Source organism: Bombina bombina, chromosome 6 (genome assembly GCF_027579735.1).
Source record: "Bombina bombina isolate aBomBom1 chromosome 6, aBomBom1.pri, whole genome shotgun sequence".
NCBI lineage: Eukaryota > Metazoa > Chordata > Amphibia > Anura > Bombinatoridae > Bombina > Bombina bombina.
Window position 1 is genome coordinate 1,139,460,878 of NC_069504.1, and position 21,554 is coordinate 1,139,482,431.

The following is a 21,554-nucleotide window of genomic DNA, read 5'->3' on the forward strand; positions in this document are numbered from 1 at the left end:
AATAAACTACCTACAATTACCTACAATTAACCTAACACTACACTATCAATAAATAAATTAAATACAATTGCTACAAATAAATACAATTAAATAAACTAGCTAAAGTACAAAAAATAAAAAAGAACTAAGTTACAGAAAATAAAAAAATATTTACAAACATAAGAAAAATATTACAACAATTTTAAACTAATTACACCTACTCTAAGCCCCCTAATAAAATAACAAAGCCCCCCAAAATAAATAATTCCCTACCCTATTCTAAATTTAAAAAGTTACAAGCTCTTTTACCTTACCAGCCCTGAACAGGGCCCTTTGCGGGGCATGCCCCAAGAAGTTCAGCTCTTTTGCCTGTAAAAGAAAACATACAATACCCCCCCCCCCAACATTACAACCCACCACCCACATACCCCTAATCTAACCCAAACCACCCTTAAATAAACCTAACACTAAGCCCCTGAAGATCTTCCTACCTTGTCTTCACCATACCAGGTTCACCGATCCGTCCTGGCTCCGATATCTTCATCCAACCCAAGCGGGGGCTAGACATCCACTGAAGAAGTCCAGAAGAGGGTCCAAAGTCTTCCTCCTATCCGGCAAGAAGAGGACATCCGGACCGGCAAACATCTTCTCCAAGCGGCATCTTCGATCTTCTTCCATCCGGTGCGGAGCGGGTCCATCTTGAAGCAGGCGACGCGGATCCATCCTCTTCTTCCGATGTCTCCCGACGAATGACGGTTCCTTTAAGGGACGTCATCCAAGATGGCGTCCCTCGAATTCCGATTGGCTGATAGGATTCTATCAGCCAATCGGAATTAAGGTAGGAATTTTCTGATTGGCTGATGGAATCAGCCAATCAGAATCTAGTTCAATCCGATTGGCCGATCCAATCAGCCAATCAGATTGAGCTCGCATTCTATTGGCTGATCGGAACAGCCAATAGAATGCGAGCTCAATCTGATTGGCTGATTGGATCAGCCAATCGGATTGAACTTGATTCTGATTGGCTGATTCCATCAGCCAATCAGAAAATTCCTACCTTAATTCCGATTGGCTGATAGAATCCTATCAGCCAATCGGAATTCGAGGGACGCCATCTTGGATGACGTCCCTTAAAGGAACCGTCATTCGTCGGGAGACATCGGAAGAAGAGGATGGATCCGCGTCGCCTGCTTCAAGATGGACCCGCTCCGCACCGGATGGAAGAAGATCGAAGATGCCGCTTGGAGAAGATGTTTGCCGGTCCGGATGTCCTCTTCTTGCCGGATAGGAGGAAGACTTTGGACCCTCTTCTGGACTTCTTCAGTGGATGTCTAGCCCCCGCTTGGGTTGGATGAAGATATCGGAGCCAGGACGGATCGGTGAACCTGGTATGGTGAAGACAAGGTAGGAAGATCTTCAGGGGCTTAGTGTTAGGTTTATTTAAGGGTGGTTTGGGTTAGATTAGGGGTATGTGGGTGGTGGGTTGTAATGTTGGGGGGGGGGGTATTGTATGTTTTTCTTTTACAGGCAAAAGAGCTGAACTTCTTGGGGCATGCCCCGCAAAGGGCCCTGTTCAGGGCTGGTAAGGTAAAAGAGCTTGTAACTTTTTAAATTTAGAATAGGGTAGGGAATTATTTATTTTGGGGGGCTTTGTTATTTTATTAGGGGGCTTAGAGTAGGTGTAATTAGTTTAAAATTGTTGTAATATTTTTCTTATGTTTGTAAATATTTTTTTATTTTCTGTAACTTAGTTCTTTTTTATTTTTTGTACTTTAGCTAGTTTATTTAATTGTATTTATTTGTAGCAATTGTATTTAATTTATTTATTGATAGTGTAGTGTTAGGTTAATTGTAGGTAATTGTAGGTAGTTTATTTAATTATTTTATTGATAGGGTAGTGTTAGGTTTAATTATATCTTAGGTTAGGATTTATTTTACAGGTAATTTTGTATTTATTTTAACTAGGTAACTATTAAATAGGTATTAACTATTTAATAGCTATTGTACCTGGTTAAAATAAATACCAAGTTGCCTGTAAAATAAATATTAATCCTAAAATAGCTAAAATATAATTATAATTTATATTGTAGCTATATTAGGGTTTATTTTACAGGTAAGTATTTAGCTTTAAATAGGATTAATTTATTTAATAAGAGTTAATTTATTTCGTTATATGTAAATTATATTTAAGTTAGGGGGGGTGTTAGTGTTAGGGTTAGACTTAGCTTTAGGGGTTAATACATTTATTAGAATAGCGGTGAGCTCCGATCGGAAGATTAGGGGTTAATAATTGAAGGTAGGTGTCGGCGATGTTAGGGAGGGCAGATTAGGGGTTAATACTATTTATGATAGGGTTAGTGAGACGGATTAGGGGTTAATAACTTTATTATAGTAGCGCTCAGGTCCGCTCGGCAGATTAGGGGTTAATAAGTGTAGGCAGGTGTCGGCGACGTTGTGGGGGGCAGATTAGGGGTTAATAAATATAACATAGGGGTCGGCGATGTTAGGGCAGCAGATTAGGGGTACATAGGGATAACGTAGGTTGCAGCGGTTTACGGAGCGGAAGATTAGGGGTTAAAACTGTAATGCAGGGGTCAGCGATAGCGGGGGCGGCAGATTAGGGGTTAATAAGTGTAAGGTTAGGGGTGTTTAGACTTGGGGTTCATGTTAGGGTGTTAGGTGCAGACGTAGGAAGTGTTTCCCCATAGGAAACAATGGGGCTGCGTTAGGAGCTGAACGCTGCTTTTTTGCAGGTGTTAGGTTTTTTTTCAGCTCAAACAGTCCCATTGTTTCCTATGGGAGAATCGTGCACGAGCACGTTTTTGAGGCTGGCCGCGTCCGTAAGCAACTCTGGTATCGAGAGTTGCATTTGCGGTAAAAATGCCCTACGCTCCTTTTTTGGAGCCTAACGCAGCATTTGTTTTAACTCTCGATACCAGAGTTAAATTTATGGTGCGGCCAGAAAAAAGCCCGCGGAGCGTTAACAGCCCTTTTACCGCCGAACTCCAAATCTAGGCCATAGACTTGTTACAGTAACTGGGTATTAGTATTATTGTTGTGATTTGTATTTATAAACACACTTACTTGTTACAGTAACTGGGTATTAGTATTATTGTTGTGATTTGTATTTATAAACACACAGACTTGTTACAGTAACTGGGTATAAGTTTTATTGTTGTGATTTGTATTTATAAACACACTTACTTGTTACAGTAACTGGGTATTAGTATTATTGTTGTGATTTGTATTTATAAACACACAGACTTGTTACAGTAACTGGGTATAAGTATTATTGTTGTGATTTGTATTTATAAACACACTTACTTGTTACAGTAACTGGGTATTAGTATTATTGTTGTGATTTGTATTTATAAACACACAGACTTGTTACAGTAACTGGGTATAAGTATTATTGTTGTGATTTGTATTTATAAACACACAGACTTGTTACAGTAACTGGGTATTAGTATTATTGTTGTGATTTGTATTTATAAACACACTTACTTGTTACAGTAACTGGGTATTAGTATTATTGTTGTGATTTGTATTTATAAACACACACACTTGTTACAGTAACTGGGTATAGGTTTCATTGTTGCGATTTGTATTTATAAACACACAGACTTGTTACAGTAACTGGGTATTAGTATTATTGTTGTGATTTGTATTTATAAACACACTTACTTGTTACAGTAACTGGGTATTAGTATTATTGTTGTGATTTGTATTTATAAACACACAGACTTGTTACAGTAACTGGGTATTAGTATTATTGTTGTTATTTTTATTTATAAACGCACAGACTTGTTACAGTAACTGGGTATAAGTATTATTGTTGTGATTTGTATTTATAAACACAGATATGTTACAGTAACTGGGTATTAGTATTATTGTTGTGATTTGTATTTATAAACACAGATATGTTATAGTAACTGGGTATAAGTATTATTTTTGTGATTTGTATTTATAAACACACAGACTTGTTACAGTAACTGGGTATTAGTATTATTGTTGTGATTTGTATTTATAAACACAGATATGTTATAGTAACTGGGTATAAGTATTATTGTTGTGATTTGTATTTATAAACACAGAGACTTATTATAGTAACTGGGTATAAGTATTATTGTTATGATTTGTATTTATAAACACACAGACTTATTACAGTAACTGGGTATAAGTATTATTGTTATGATTTGTATTTATAAACACACTTACTTGTTACAGTAACTGGGTATAAGTTTTATTGTTGTGATTTGTATTAATAAACACACAGACTTGTTACAGTAACTGGGTACAAGTATTAATGTTTGCCAGAGGGTTAGATGAAGGATCAGTTCCCTGGTGGTCACCTTACCACAGCAGTGCCTCACCCTCTGAGCACAGGGAACAGTCAGTCTCTTCCTGGGACATTACAGCACCACAGATAACACAGACAGTCCCCTCCCTACGTCACTGCAGCTGCTGAGAGGGAGAAAACCTCCAGGACTCCAATCCATAAACTGAGAAGCTGAAACCAGGAACCGGATTATAACAGGATAAAACTTTAGCATGGACTGAGAATCCCGGAAACTCTGAGCCCAGAGTGTGGATCTGTGGTGCGCCTGTACAGAGAGTGACCACCCCAGGACCACTTACCCTGCTGTGTCACTGGCTAGGCTGTAGGATGGTGTGACCACCCCAAGACCCCAGTGTGTTTCTTTATCAATTTCATTATCTGATTAAGGCACATCTGGACCACTGACCCCTCTGTACCGCAGCCTATCAGAAGCTGAATCAGTGAGTGAGCAGCTCAGGACCACTGACCCCCTAGCATACTGACTGGTTTGCTATCCCAGGGTGGACTGATAGCACAAACTGGCACCGGTAAGTGTCTTTGCTAGTCTGTGCATTGGGGGAGAGAGTGAAGGGAAGAGGTATGTAGTTTTATCAGATAGTTTATTTATTTACACTAATGCCACTGGTCTACTTTATAATACAGCTTTGTATGAATATCTTGTGACTTTATATTGTGGTTTAGATAAATTGTTTTCCAGGCATTTTTAAATCAGGTAACTGCTATAAGAGAAAACTGTGTTTATTGTAGGTTAGTGTATAGAAGGGTTAGACTGAGGTTTATTGTTTATGTAGGAAAAACAACTTGACAAATGCAGCAATAAGACCCTTATCAAACATAGTGCAAAGCAGATCACAATGTATGAAACCAGTATCACCCTGGTTAACCTCATACACATTAGTTGTTACACAATACAATCTAGCCTCAAAATGACTTCTGCAGCTGCCTCATACTAACAGGCTATAGAGCTGTCAGAAGTTTAATGTGTTCCATTAATACAAGTTCCTCTCACTACAAACAGCCACTGCACAAAACAGCCTCCTCTCAGCCTCACTACAAACAGCCTCCTCTCAGCCTCACTACAAACAGCCTCCTCTCAGCCTCACTACAAACAGCCTCCTCTCAGCCTCACTACAAACAGCTTCCTCTCAGCCTCACTACAAACAGCTTCCTCTCAGCCTCACTACAAACAGCCTCCTCTCAGCCTCACTACAAACAGCCTCCTCTCAGCCTCACTACAAACAGCCTCCTCTCAGCCTCACTACAAACAGCCTCAGCACAAATCAGCCTCAGATTGGGAACAGAAAGTGCACATGTAAGTGTTGACATGACCAGACAAAGATGAGATGCATCTAATTATTCTAGATGTAGGGGGCTCTGACTGTAAATCTTTCCCTGCACCCACTAATCCTCTAGTTCCTAGCCCTGCAGCCCCTCTCACACCCATATCATATCGGGCTCCTAGCCCTGCATCCCCTCTGTCACCCAAATCATATCATGCACTTAGCCCTGCAGCCCCTCTCACACCCATATCATATCGGGCTCCTAGCCCTGCATCCCCTCTGTCACCCAAATCATATCATGCACTTAGCCCTGCAGCCCCTCTGTCACCCACATCATATCAGACACTCATCCCTGCAGCCCCTCTGTCACTCACATCATATTAGACACAACCCTGCAGCCCCTCTGGCAACCATATCATATCAGACACTTAGTCATTCAGCCCCTCTGTCACCCACATCATATCAGACCCTTATCCCAGCAGCCCCTCTGTCACCCATGTTTTATCAGACACTTAGCCCTGCAGCCCCTCTGTCACCCAAACATCATATCAGGCTCCTAGCCCTGCAGCCCCTCTCGCACCCATATATCAGGCTCTTAGCCCTGCATCCCCTCTGTCACCCAAATCATATCAGACACTTAACTCTGCAGCTCCTCTGTCACCCATATCATATGAGACACTTAGCCCTGTGTTCCCTCTGTCACCCACATCATATCAGACACTTATCCCTGCAGCCCCTCTGTCACCCAAATCATATTAGACACTTAGCCCTGCAGCCCCTCTGTCACCCATATCATATCAGACACTTAGCCCTGCAGCCCCTCTGTCACTCACATCATATCAGACACGTATCCCTGCAGCCCCTCTGTTACCCACATCATATCAGACCCTTATCCCTGCAGCCCCTCTGTCACCCACATCATATCAGACACTTAGCCCTGCAGCCCCTCTGTCACCCATATCATATCAGACACTTAGCCCTGCAGCTCTTCTGTCACCCACATCATATCAGACCCTTATCCCTAAAGCCCCTCTGTCACCCATATTATATCAGACACTTATCCCAGCAGCCCCACTGGCACCCATATCATATCAGGCTCCTAGCCCTGCAGCCCCTCTGGCACCCAAATCATATCAGATACTTAGCCTTGCAGCCCCTCTGTCACCCACATCATATCAGACCCTTAGCCCTGCAGCCCCAATGTCACCCACATCATATCAGACACTTAGCCTTGCAGCCTCTCTGTCACCCACATCATATCAGGCTTCTAGCCCTGCAGCAACTCTGTCACCCACATTATATTAGACCCTTAGCCCTGTAGCCCTTCTGTCACCCACATCATATTAGACGAATAGCCCTGCAGCCCCTCTGTCACCCACATCATATCAGACACTTAGCCCTGCAGCCCCCCTGTCACCCATATCATATCAGACACTTATCACTGCAGCTCCTCTGTCACCCACATCATATCAGACCCTTAGCTCTGCAGCCCCTCTGTTACCCACATCATATCAGACCCTTAGCCCTGCAGCCCCTCTGTCACCCACATCATATCAGACACTTAGCCCTGCAGCCCCCCTGTCACCCATATCATATCAGACACTTATCACTGCAGCTCCTCTGTCACCCACATCATATTAGACCCTTATCCCTAAAGCCCCTCTGTCACCCATATTATATCAGACACTTAGCCCAGCAGCCCCTCTGGCACCCAAATCATATCAGACACTTAGCTCTGCAGCCCATCTGTCACCCATATCATATGAGACACTTAGCCCTGTGGCCCCTCTGTCACCCACATCATATCAGACACTTATCCCTGCAGCCCCTCTGTCACCCAAATCATATTAGACACTTATCCCTAAAGCCCCTCTGTAACACATATTATATCAGACACTTAGCCCTGCAGCCCCACTGGCACCCATATCATATCAGACTCCTAGCCCTGCAGCCCCTCTGGCACTCAAATCATATCAGACCCTTATCCCTGTAGCTCTTCTGTCACCCACATCATATCAGACCCTTAGCCCTGCAGCCTCTTTGTCACCCACATCATATCAGGCTCCTAGCCTTGCAGCAACTCTGTCACCTACATTATATTAGACCCTTAGCCCTGTAGCCCTTCTGTCACCCACATCATATTAGACTAATAGCCCTGCAGACCCTCTGTCACCCACATCATATCAGATTCCTAGAACTGCAGCCCCTCTGTCACCAACATAATTTAAGACCCATAGCCCTGCAGCCCCTCTGTCACCCACATTATATCAGACTCTTAGCACTGCAGCCCCTCGGTCACTCATATTCCCATATCAGATGAGACTCCTGGCCCTTCATCCCTCTGTCACCCATGTCAGATCTGACCCCTTGTCCTTTAGTCCCTTTTTCAGCCATATTCCCACATCAGATCAGACCCCTAGTTCTTCAGCCCTTTTGTCAGCCACAAACACACATCAGATTAGACCCCTGGTCTAGTAGCCCCTCTGTCGCCAACATACACACATCACATAAGAGCTATCATATTGCAGCCCCTCTGTCACCCACATTCGCACATGAGATCAGACCCCTCGTCCTGCATCCCCTCTTTCATTCACGTTCTCACATGAGATCAGTCCCCTCATTCTGCATCCCCTCTTTCATCCACATTCTCACATGAGATCAGACCCCTCATTCTGCATCCCCTCTCTCATCCACATTCACACATGAGATCAGACCCCTCATTCTGCATCCCCTCTTTCATCCACATTCTCACATGAGATCAGACCCCACATTCTGCATCCCCTCTTTTGCCCACATTCTCATATGAGATCAGACCCCTCATTCTGCATCCCCTCTTTCACCCACATTCTCACATGAGATCAGACCCCTCATTCTGCATCCCCTCTTTCATCCACATTCACACATGAGATCAGAACCCTCGTCCTGCATCACCTCTTTCATCCACATTCTCACATGAGATCAGACCCCTCATTCTGCATCCCCTCTTTCACCCACATTCTCACATGAGATCAGACCCCTCCTTCTGCATCCCCTCTTTCATCCACATTCTCACATGAAATCAGACCCCTCGTCCTGCATCCCCTCTTTCATCCACATTCTCACATGAGATCAGACCCCTCATTCTGCATCCCCTCTTTCATCCACATTCTCACATGAGATCAGACCCCTCATTCTGCATCCCCTCTTTCACCCACATTCTCACATGAGATAAGACCCATCGCTCTGCATCCCCTCTTTCATCCACATTCTCACATGAGATCAGAGCCCTCGTCCTGCATCCCCTCTTTCATCCACATTCTCACATGAGATCAGACCCCTCATTCTGCATCCCCTCTTTCATCCACATTCTCACATGAGATCAGACCCCTTGTTCTGCATCCCCTCTTTCATCCACATTCTGACATGAGATCAGACCCCTTGTTCTGCATCCCCTCTTTCATCCACATTCTGACATGAGATCAGACCCCTCATTCTGCATCCCCTCTTTCATCCACGTTCTCACATGAGATCAGTCCCCTGGTCATGCATCCCCTCTTTCATCCACATTCTGACATGAGATCAGACCCCTCATTCTGCATTCCCTCTTTCATCCACGTTCTCACATGAGATCAGACCCCTCGTCCTGCATCCCCTCTTTCATCCACATTCTCACATGAGATCAGACCCCTCGTCCTGCATCCCCTCTTTCATCCACATTCTCACATGAGATCAGTCCCCTGGTCATGCATCCCCTCTTTCATCCACATTCTCACATGAGATCAGACCCCTCGTCCTGCATCCCCTCTTTCATCCACATTCTCACATGAGATCAGACCCCTCATTCTGCATCCCCTCTTTCATCCACATTCTCACATGAGATCAGACCCCTTGTTCTGCATCCCCTCTTTCATCCACATTCTGACATGAGATCAGACCCCTCATTCTGCATCCCCTCTTTCATCCACGTTCTCACATGAGATCAGTCCCCTGGTCATGCATCCCCTCTTTCATCCACATTCTGACATGAGATCAGACCCCTCATTCTGCATCCCCTCTTTCATCCACGTTCTCACATGAGATCAGACCCCTCGTCCTGCATCCCCTCTTTCATCCACATTCTCACATGAGATCAGACCCCTCGTCCTGCATCCCCTCTTTCATCCACATTCTCACATGAGATCAGTCCCCTGGTCATGCATCCCCTCTTTCATCCACATTCGCACATGAGATCAGACCCCTTGTTCTGCATCCCCTCTTTAATCCACATTCTCACATGAGATCAGACCCCTTGTTCTGCATCCCCTCTTTCACCCACAGTCCCACATCAGATCCCTGGTTGTGTAGTCACTCTATTACCCATATTCCCAGATCAGATAAGACCTCTAGCCCTGCAGCTCCTCTGTCACCTACATTCCCACATCAGATCAGACCCATAGCCCTGCAGCACCTTTGTCACCCCCAATCCCACATTAGATCAGACCCATAGCCTGCAGCACCTTTGTCACCCCCAATCCCACATTAGATCAGACCCCTAGCCCTGCAGCCCCTCTGTTACCCATAGTCCCACATTAGATCAGACCCCTAGCCCTGCAGCCCCTCTTTTTCCTACATCAGATCTGAACCTTGGTCCTGCATCCCCTCTGTCACCTACATTCCCACATCAGATCAGACCCATAGCCCTGCAGCTCCTCAGTCACCCACATTCCCACATCAGATCAGACCCATAGCCCTGCAGCACCTTTGTCACCCCCATCTCACATTAGATCAGACCCCTAGCCCTGCAGCCCCTCTGTTACCCATAGTCCCACATTAGATCAGACCCCTAGCCCTGCAGCCCCTCTTTTTCCCACATCAGATCTGAACCTTGGTCCTGCATCCCCTCTGTCACCTACATTCCCACATCAGATCAGACCCCCTGGCCCAGCAGCCCCTGTGTCACCCACATCAGAGCAGACCCTGGTCCTGAAGCTCTTCTGACCGTCACATACACACATCTGATCAGATCCCTCGCACTGAAGCCTCTCTGTCACCCACATCATATCAGTCCCCTGGTCCTGCAGCTCTTCTGTCAGTCACATTCACACATCAGATCAGTCCCCTGGTCCTGCAGCTCTTCTGTCAGTCACATTCACACATCAGATCAGTCCCCTGGTCCTGCAGTCCCTCTGTCACCCACATCAAATCAGACCCCTGAACCTGTAGCCCCTCTACTAGACATAAGCCTTCTAAGATCGCATATTCTCAAGTGCGCTACCCTGACATGAAAATATGGATATTTCACATTCCATGTCCTTCACATAACAGAATATGATTTATTTATTCATAATACATATTTCTACATATATCTGATGGTATTTTGGTACAATTTATATATATAAACATGATTATATATAGGTATATATAAATATATATACAGATATACAGTGCCCTCCACTAATATTGGCACCCTTGGTAAATCTGAGAAAAAGAAGGCCGTGACAGATTTTATTGTTTAACCTTTTGATCTTTTGTTCAAAAAATAAACAAAAATACTCTGCTCTCATGGACATCAAACAATTGCAAACACTACACAGATTTACCTTTGTTAAATATACTGTATGTGTGACACAATTATTGGCACTCTTTTAGTCAATACTTTGTGCTACCTCCCTTTGCCAAGCTAACAGCTCTTAATGTTCTCTTATAATGCCTCATGAGGTTGGAGAATACTTGGCAAGGGATCTAAAAAGGAGTGTTATATGATATATAGAAAATAATAATAGATATTTTGTGAATAAATAAACTTTATTACACAACTAATACGTGATCTAGTAGGTTTAATAACCTAATGATTAAAAAAGGTTTAATAACCCAAGGACTAAGTAAATTCGTGAATGAATGATTTGTAATCATAAAGTGTTCAAAAAAATGTTCAAATAAGTTGCTCAGATAAACTTCATCAATATCTTAATAGTGAGTGATACATTTATTGTGGACAAATATTCGGCCAGATTACGAGTTTTGCATTAGGAGCTGTGCGGTGCTAACGAGCAGTTTTTTCTCACCGCTCACTTACCTGCAGAGCTGGTATTACAGGTTTTTACAAACCTGGGGGTCGATCCGATAAAAATCGTCGCCCGCAAAAGCCGGCGACGCCAATATTTACGCTGGTTTGGTATCACATATACGGCGTAACCTAGAAGTTACGCGCGTATATTTCTGCCGTCGCCCGTAGTTTTTTGGGCCATAGGCAGGTATACCAAACCAGCGCAGTTTGGTATCCAATATGCAGCGTAAGGACTTACGTGGCGAAAATGGAGAAATCTTACTCTATTTTCACCTCGCCACAAAAAGCAGCCGTAAGAAGCCTTACGCTGACTATTGGAGCCCCGTAACTCCCTAAACTAACTAGAAAAGAAACCTAACACCTAACGCATGCGCAATGTCTTTCTCCCTGTCAACCGCGATCTGCTAAATAAAACCTAACACCTAACGCATGCGCAATGTCTAGCTACCTGTCAACCGCGACCCCCCCCCCCGAAATCCCTAATAAAGTTATTAACCCCTAAACCGCCGCTCCCGGACCCCGCCGCCATCTACATAAACTAACCCCCTACTGTGAGCCCCTAAAACCGCCGCAATCTACCTTATCTATCGCCTAATGTGAACCCCTAAAACCGCCGCCATCTACCTTATCTATCCCCTAATCTGACCCCTTACACCGCCGCCACCTATATAAAAATTATTAACCACTAATCTAATCCCCCTATACCGCCGCCAGCTATATTAATATTATTAACCCCTAATGTAAGCCCCTTACACCGCCGCCATCTATATTAAAATTATTAACCCCTAATTTAATCTACCTACCCCGCCGCCAGCTATATTATCTATATTAACCCTAAGTATATTATAGTTAATATAGGTATTACATTATATATATTAACTATATTAACCCTAATTATATTAGGGTTAATATAGTTACTATAGTATTTATATTAACTATATTAACTCTATCTAACCCTAACACCCCTAACTAAATTTATATTAAATTAATCTAATTCATATTATAAACTAAAATATTCCTATTTAAATCTAAATACTTACCTATAAAATAAACCCTAAGATAGCTACAATATAATTAATAATTACATTGTAGCTATGTTAGGGTTAATATTTATTTTACAGGTAAATTGTTAATTATTTTAACTAGGTCTAATAGCTATTAAATAGTTATTACCTATTTAATATCTACCTAGTTAAAATAATTACCCAATTACCTGTAAAATAAATCCTAACCTAAGTTACAAATACACCTACACTATCAATAAATTAAATAAACTACAAATATCTATCTAAAAATACAATTAAATAAACTAAACTAAATTCCAAAAAAAACCCCCACTAAATTACAAAAAATAAAAAAAAGATTACAAGATGTTTAAGCTAATTACACCTATTCTAAGCCCCCTAATAAAATAATAAAGCCCCCCAAAATAAAAAAAATTCCCTGCCCTATTCTAAATTAAAAAAAGTTCAAAGCTCTTTACCTTACCAGCCCTTAAAAGGGCCTTTTGTGGGGCATGCCCCAAATAATTCAGCTCTTTTGCATTTAAAAACATATACAATACCCCCCCCATTACAATCCACCACCCACATACCCCTATTCTAAACCCACCCAAACCCCCCTTAAAAAAGCCTAACACTACCCCCCTGAAGATCTCCCTACCTTGTCTTCACCACACCGGGCCGAACTCCTCATCCGATTCGGGCGATGTCTTGCTCCAAGCGGCAAAGAAGAATTCTTCCTCCGGCGACGTCTTCCTCCAAGCGGCAAAGAAGAATTCTTCCTCCGGCGACGTCTTCCTCCAAGCGGCAGCAAAGTCTTCTTCCTTCCGGCAGCATCTTCCATGAAGCGGCATCTTCAATCTTCTTTCTTCGCTCCGCCACCGCGGAGCATCCATCCCGGCCGACGACTGAACGACGAATGAGGTACCTTTAAATTACGTCATCCAAGATGGCGTCCGCCGAATTCCAATTGGCTGATAGGATTCTATCAGCCAATCGGAATTAAGTTAGAAAAATCTGATTGGCTGATTCAATCAGCCAATCAGATTTTTCTAACTTAATTCCGATTGGCTGATAGAATCCTATCAGCCAATCGGAATTCGGCGGACGCCATCTTGGATGACGTCATTTAAAGGTACCTCATTCGTCGTTCAGTCGTCGGCCGGGATGGATGCTCCGCGGTGGCGGAGCGAAGAAAGAAGATTGAAGATGCCGCTTCATGGAAGATGCTGCCGGAAGGAAGAAGACTTTGCTGCCGCTTGGAGGAAGACGTCGCCGGAGGAAGAATTCTTCTTTGCCGCTTGGAGCAAGACATCGCCCGAATTGGATGAGGAGTTCGGCCCGGTGTGGTGAAGACAAGGTAGGGAGATCTTCAGGGGGGTAGTGTGAGGCTTTTTTAAGGGGGGTTTGGGTGGGTTTAGAATAGGGGTATGTGGGTGGTGGGTTGTAATGGGGGGGGGGGGTATTGTATATGTTTTTAAATGCAAAAGAGCTGAATTCTTTGGGGCATGCCCCATAAAAGGCCCTTTTAAGGGCTGGTAAGGTAAAGAGCTTTGAACTTTTTTTAATTTAGAATAGGGCAGGGAATTTTTTTTATTTTGGGGGGCTTTATTATTTTATTAGGGGGCTTAGAATAGGTGTAATTAGCTTAAACATCTTGTAATCTTTTTTTTATTTTTTGTAATTTAGTGTTTGTTTTTTTTTGTAATTTAGTTTAGTTTATTTAATTGTATTTTTAGATAGATATTTGTAGTTTATTTAATTTATTGATAGTGTAGGTGTATTTTTAACTTAGGTTAGGATTTATTTTACAGGTAATTGGGTAATTATTTTAACTAGGTAGCTATTAAATAGGTAATAACTATTTAATAGCTATTAGACCTAGTTAAAATAATTAACAATTTACCTGTAAAATAAATATAAACCCTAACATAGCTATAATGCAATTATTAATTATATTGTAGCTATCTTAGGGTTTATTTTATAGGTAAGTATTTAGATTTAAATAGGAATATTTTAATTAATAATATTAATATTAGATTTATTTTAATAAGAGTTTAGTTAGGATGTTAGAGTTAGATAGGGTTATTATACTTAATATATATATAATATAATAACGATATTAACTATATGAACCCTAATATAATTAGGGTTAATATAGTTAATATATATAATATAATAACTATATTAACTATATTAACCCTAATATAATTAGGGTTAATATAGTTAATATAGCTGGCGGCGGTGTAGGGGGATTAGATTAGGGGTTAATACATTTATTATAGGTGGCCGCGGTGTAGGGGGATGTAGATTGTAGGCAAAAGAGCAGTTTACTTTGTGACAAAGCCCCGCCAAAAGCCCTTTTAAGGGCTGGCAAAAGAGCTGTTACTTTGGGGCAATGCCACGCAAAAAGCCCTTTTCAGGGCTATTTGTAGGGTTAGACTTAGGTTTAGTGGTAGGGATAGTTTAGTATTTTAGGGGTTGAATAATTTAATATAGATGGCGGCGGGGTAGGGGGATTAGATTAGGGGTTAATAATTTTAAAATAGTTAGCGGCGTTGTAGGGGCTCACTTTAGGGGGTAGGTAAGGTAGATGGCGGCGGTGTTAGGGGCTCACTTTAGGGGGTTATAGATTTAATATAGCTGGCGCCGGTTTAGGGGTTAATAACTTTATTAGGTAGCGGCGGTTAAGGGGTTAATACATATTTTATTGTTAGGCTAGTGAGGGGGGATAGCGGATAGAGGGTTAGACGTGTCGGGCTATGTTAGGGAGGCGTGTTAGACTTGTCGGGCTATGTTAGGGAGGCGTGTTAGACAGTGCGGGTGATTTAGACTTTAGTCAGGTTTTGTAGGCGCCGGCAGTTTCTAACGTGCCGCAAGTCACTGGCGACGCCAGAAATTTGTACTTGCGCAGATTTCTGGACATCGCTGGTTTGTCAGACTTACAGCACGTTAGCATCTGACGGCGCCATATATGGGATAGCTCGAGTTGCGAGCTGAAACTGCGGGCGACGCCGGTTCCCTCGCTTGCGCCGCAAACTGCGATCTATATCGGATCGCGCCCCTGGTGTTAAAAGGCAAGAAGTGAGCGTAGAGCAAAATTGTTCTCCATACCGCACTCCAATACCAGTGCTGCTTAAGTCAGCGGTGAGCTGGTCGTACGTGCTCGTGCACGATTTCCCCATAGACATCAATGGGGAGAGCTGGCTGAGAAAAAGTCTAACACCTGAAAAAAGCAGCATAAAACTCAGTAATGCAGACCCATTGATTCTTATAAAAGTTATGTTTACACCTAACACCCTAACATGAACCCTGAGTCTAAACACCCCTAATCTTACACTTATTAACCCCTAATCTGTCGCACCCGACATCGCCGACACCTACATTATATTTATTAACCCCTAATCTTCCACTCTGGACATCGCAGCCACCTATATTATACCTATTAACCCCTAATCTACTGCCCCCAACATCGTCGACACCTATATTATATGTATTAACCCCTAATCTGCCGCCCCCAACGTCGCTGCCACTATATTAAATGTATTAACCCCTAAACCTAAGTCTAACCCTAAACCTAACACCCCCTAACTTAAATATAATTTAAATAAATCTAAATACAAATTACTATCATTAACTAAATTATTCCTATTTAAAACAAAATACTTACCTATAAAATAAACCCTAAGCTAGCTACAATATAACTAATAGTTACATTGTATCTATCTTAGGTTTTATTTTTATTTTACAGGCAAGTTTGTATTTATTTTAACTAGGTAGAATAGTTATTAAATAGTTATTGACTATTTACTAACTACCTAGCTAAAATAAATACATATTTACCTGTAAAATAAAAGCTAACCCAAGTTACACTAACACCTAACCTTACACTACAATTAAATACATTACCTACATTAAATACAATTAAATCAATTAAATTAAATTAGCTAAAGTACAAAAAAAACAAACACTAAAGTACAAAAAATAAAAAACAAATTACAGATCTTTAAACTAATTACACCTAATCTAATAGCCCTATCAAAATAAAAAAGCCCCACATAAAATAAAAAAAAACCCTAGCCTAAACTAAACTACCAATAGCCCTTAAAAGGGCCTTTTGCGGGTCATCGCCCCAAAAAAATCAGCTCTTTTTCCTGTGAAAAAAAAATACAAAAACCCCCAACAGTAAAACCCACCACCCACACAACCAACCCCTCAAATAAAAGCCTAACTAAAAAAACCTAAGCTCCCCATTGCCCTGAAAATGGCATTTGGATGGGCATTGCCCTTAAAAGGGCATTTAGCTCTATTGCAGGCCCAAAGCCCTAACCTAAAAAATAAACCCACCCAATACACCCTTAAAAAAATCCTAACACTAACCCCCAAAGATTCACTTACCGGGAGAAATCTTCATCCAAGCAGCAAGTGGTCCTCAACGAAGCCAGCAGAAGTGGTCCTCCAGATGGGCAGAAGTCTACATCCAGACGGCATCTTCTATCTTCATCCTTCCGACGCGGAATGGCTCCATCTTCAAGACATCCTATGCGGAGCTTCTCTTCCAACGAAGTCTTCTTGCTGAATGAATATCTCTTTAAGTGACGTCATCCAAGATGGCGTCCCTTAGATTCCGATTGGCTGATAGAATTCTATCAGCCAATCGGAATTAAGGTACAAAAAATCCTATTGGCTAATTGGATCCAATCAGCCAATAGGATTGAGCTTGCATGCTGTTGGCTGTTCCAATTAGCCAATGGAATGCAAGCTCAATCCTATTGGCTGATCCAATCAGCCAATAGGACTTTTTCTACCTTAATTCCGATTGGCTGATAGAATTCTATCAGCCAATCAGAATCTAAGGGACACCATCTTGGATGACGTCACTTAAAGAGATATTCATTCAGCAAGAAAACTTTGTTGGAAGAGGATGCTCCACGTCGGATGTCTTGAAGTTGGACCTGCTCCGTACGGAAGGATGAAGATAGAAGATGCCGTCTGGATGAAGACTTCTGCCCGTCTGGAGGACCACTTCTCCCGGCTTGAATGAAAACTTTTCCCGGCTTCGTTGAGGACTTCTTGCCGCTTTGATGAGGACTTCTCCCGGCTTCATTGAGGATTGATGTCGGATCTTCAAAACTGTAAGTGGATCTTCAGGGGTAAGTGTTAGGTTTTTTAAGGGTTTATTGGATGGGTTTTATTTTTAGGTTAGGGCTTTGGGCTGCAATAGAGCTAAATGCCCTTTTAAGGGCAATGCCCATCCAAATGCCCTTTTCAGGGCAATGGGGAGCTTAGGTTTTTTTTAGTTAGTATTTTATTTGGGGGGGTTGGTTGTGTGGGTGGTGGGTTTTACTGTTGGTGGGGTGTTTGTATTTTTTTTTTTTTTTACAGGAAAAAGAGCTGATTTATTTGGGGCAATGCCCCCGCAAAAGGCCCTTTTAAGGGCTATTGGTAGTTTAGTTTAGGCTAGGTTTTTTTTTTTTTTTTTTTTTTAATAGGGCTATTAGATTAGGTGTAATTAGTTTAAAGATCTGTAATTTGTTTTTTCTTTTCTGTAATTTAGTGTTTGTTTGTTTTTTGTGATTTAGCTAATTTAATTTAGTTAATTGTATTTAATGTAGGTAATTTATTTAATTGTAGTGTAGTATTAGGTGGTAGTGTAACTTAGGTTAGGTTTTATTTTACAGGTAAATTTGTATTTATTTTAGCTAGGTAGTTATTAAATAGTTAATAACTATTTAGTAACTATTCTACCTAGTTAAAATAAATACAAACTTGCCTATAAAATAAAAAAAACCCTTAGGTAGATACAATGTAACTATTAGTTATATTGTAGCTAGCTTAGGGTTTATTTTATAGGTAAGTAGTTAGTTTTGCGGTAAGGCCAAAAAAGTGTGTGGGGCTGTAAAAAAGCAGCGTTAGGACCTGTTAACGCTGCTTTTTTACCTTACAGCAAAACTCGTAATCTAGCGGTAAGTGGACAATTATTAAAAAAAACTTATTTAAAACATCCACTTTGGGATCTTACAGCTTTTAAATGCATATATATATATATATATATATATATATATATATATATATATATATATATATGTAAAATAGGTCAAGTATGCATATATAAAAATCATCTCTTTCTGTCCTGTAATTAAGAGGATCTTACCAGACAGGGCAAAGGAAGCTAGTTTAGCGTCTCTGGACGCAGAGCGAACCGAACAAAGCAACTGATCAGGCTGGAGGTGAGATCCTCCGAACAACAGGATAGGAAAGATCGGAGGTAAGATCCTCCTAATTACAGGACAGAAAGAGGACTTTTGATCGAAAAACCGTGAGGAGATCCGGTAAGACTTGCAATAAAAAGCTGAATCGATATTCAATTGTTTGGGTATACCTGATACAAAATTGTTAGCTAACGAAGAAGTGCCTACATATGAAAAAAACATTTCTTGGAGAACTGTTTACAACTTGAAAAGAGTGTCTGATGTGGTTTGAGATTGTCAACATATGATCGATACGAATAAAAAATGATATTTGATTGCCTTTAAATAGTAAATACTTTATTTTACCTTTATGTATGTATATATATATATGTATTTTACCTTTATGTATGTATATATATATATATGTATTTTACCTTTATGTATGTATATATATATGTATTTTACCTTTATGTATGTATATATATATATATATATGTATTTTACCTTTATGTATGTATATATATATATATATGTATTTTACCTTTATGTATGTATATATATATATATATGTATTTTACCTTTATGTATGTATATATATATGTATTTTACCTTTATGTATGTATACATATATGTATTTTACCTCTATGTATGTATATATATATGTATTTTACATTAATGTATGTATATATATGTATTTTACCTTTATGTATGTATATATATATATGTATTTTACCTTTATGTATGTATATATATATATATGTATTTTACCTTTATGTATGTATATATATATATATATATATATATATATATATATGTATTTTACCTTTATGTATGTATATATATATGTATTGTACCTTTATGTATGTATATATATATATATGTATTTTACCTTTATGTATGTATATATATATATATATATATATATATATATATATATATATATATAAATATATATATATATATGTATTGTACCTTTATGTATGTATATATATATGTATTGTACCTTTATGTATGTATATATATATATATATATATATATGTGTATTTTACCTTTATGTATGTATATATATATATATATATATATGTATTTTACCTTTATGTATGTATATATATGTATTGTACCTTTATGTATGTATATATATATATATGTATTTTACCTTTATGTATGTATATATATATATATGTATTTTACCTTTATGTATGTATATATATATATATATATATGTATTTTACCTTTATGTATGTATATATATATATATGTATTGTACCTTTATGTATGTATATATATATATATATATATGTATTTTACCTTTATGTATGTATATATATGTATTGTACCTTTATGTATGTATATATATATATGTATTTTACCTTTATGTATGTATATATATGTATTTTACCTTTATGTATGTATATATATATATGTATTTTACCTTTATGTATGTATATATATATATATATGTATTGTACCTTTATGTATGTATATATATGTATTGTACCTTTATGTATGTATATATATGTATTTTAAAGCTGTAAGATCGCAAAGTGGAAGTTTTAAATAAGGTTTTTTAATTTATGTCCACAATAAATGTATCACTCACTATTAAGATATTGATGAAGTTTATCTGAGCATCTTATTTGAACAATTTTTTGAACACATTGAGGCTCATTTATCAAGCTCCGTATAGAGCTTGTGGGTCCGTGTTTCTGGCGAGTCTTCAGACTCGCCAGAAAAAGCAGTTATGAAGCAGCGGTCTAAAGACTGATGTTCCATAACCCTGTCCGCCTGCTAAGAACAGGTGGAGAGGAATCGCCACAATTCAACCCGATCGAGTACGATCAGGTTGATTTACACCTTCCTGCTGGCGAGTCTGCAGGGGGCGGTATTGCACCAGCACCTCACAAGAGCTGCTGGTGCAATGCTGAATACGGAGAGCGTTTTGCTCTCTGCATTCAGCGAGGTCTTGCGGATACATAGGCCTCTTTATGATTACAAATCATACATTCACCGATTCACTTAGTCCTTGGGTTATTAAACCTTTTTTAATCTTTAGGTTATTAAACATACTAGATCACGTATTAGTTGTGTTTATTCACAAAATATCTATTATTATTTTCTATTAGGTAACATTTATATCATAATTTTGTTATTTACTTTTCATAGCGGGTGTAATAACACTCCTTTTTAGATTTGTTGCATCTATTTTATTATTAGACATACCGCTAGGGGTCCTATTAGCTGTTTCTAGCGCCCTCTTTACTAAAAAACAATTTTGAAATTTCTTATTTAGGAAGGAAATAAGTATTAAGAATGGCACATATAGGATAGAAGTTAGCGCTAATATTTACTCCCTCCAACCAAAATACTTGGCAAGGGATCTGAGACCATTCCTCCATACAGAATCTCTCCATATCCTTAAAATTATGAGATTGATGCTGGTGGACTCTCACCCCACAGATATTCTATGGAATTCAAGTCAGAGTTTTGGGTTGGTCATGGCAGGACCTTGATTTTGTGGTCAGTAAACCATTTTTGTGTTGATTTTGATATATGTTTTGGATCATTGTCCTGCTGGAAGTTCCAACCATGGCCCATTTTATGATTTCAGAGGTAGTTAGGTGTTCATTTAATGTCTGTTGATATTTGATAGCCTGTATCCTAACAAAATGTCCAGGTCTTTTGGCAGAAAAGCAGTCCCAAAACATTAAAGAACCACCATTATACCGTAGGCATGAGGT

At 40.0% G+C, this 21,554-nt stretch overlaps 1 protein-coding gene across 1 annotated transcript in view; it reads left to right on the top strand.

Moving 5' to 3' along the window:
- Positions 1-4,483: 4,483 nt before the first annotated feature.
- The window catches only part of KCNJ8 (potassium inwardly rectifying channel subfamily J member 8), a 48,891-nt gene continuing 31,820 nt past the window's right edge, over positions 4,484-21,554 (top strand). Inside the window, exon 1 of the mRNA XM_053719118.1 lies at positions 4,484-4,845. The gene's annotated coding sequence lies outside the window, so the exon portion shown is untranslated. The remainder of the gene's footprint in view (positions 4,846-21,554) is intronic.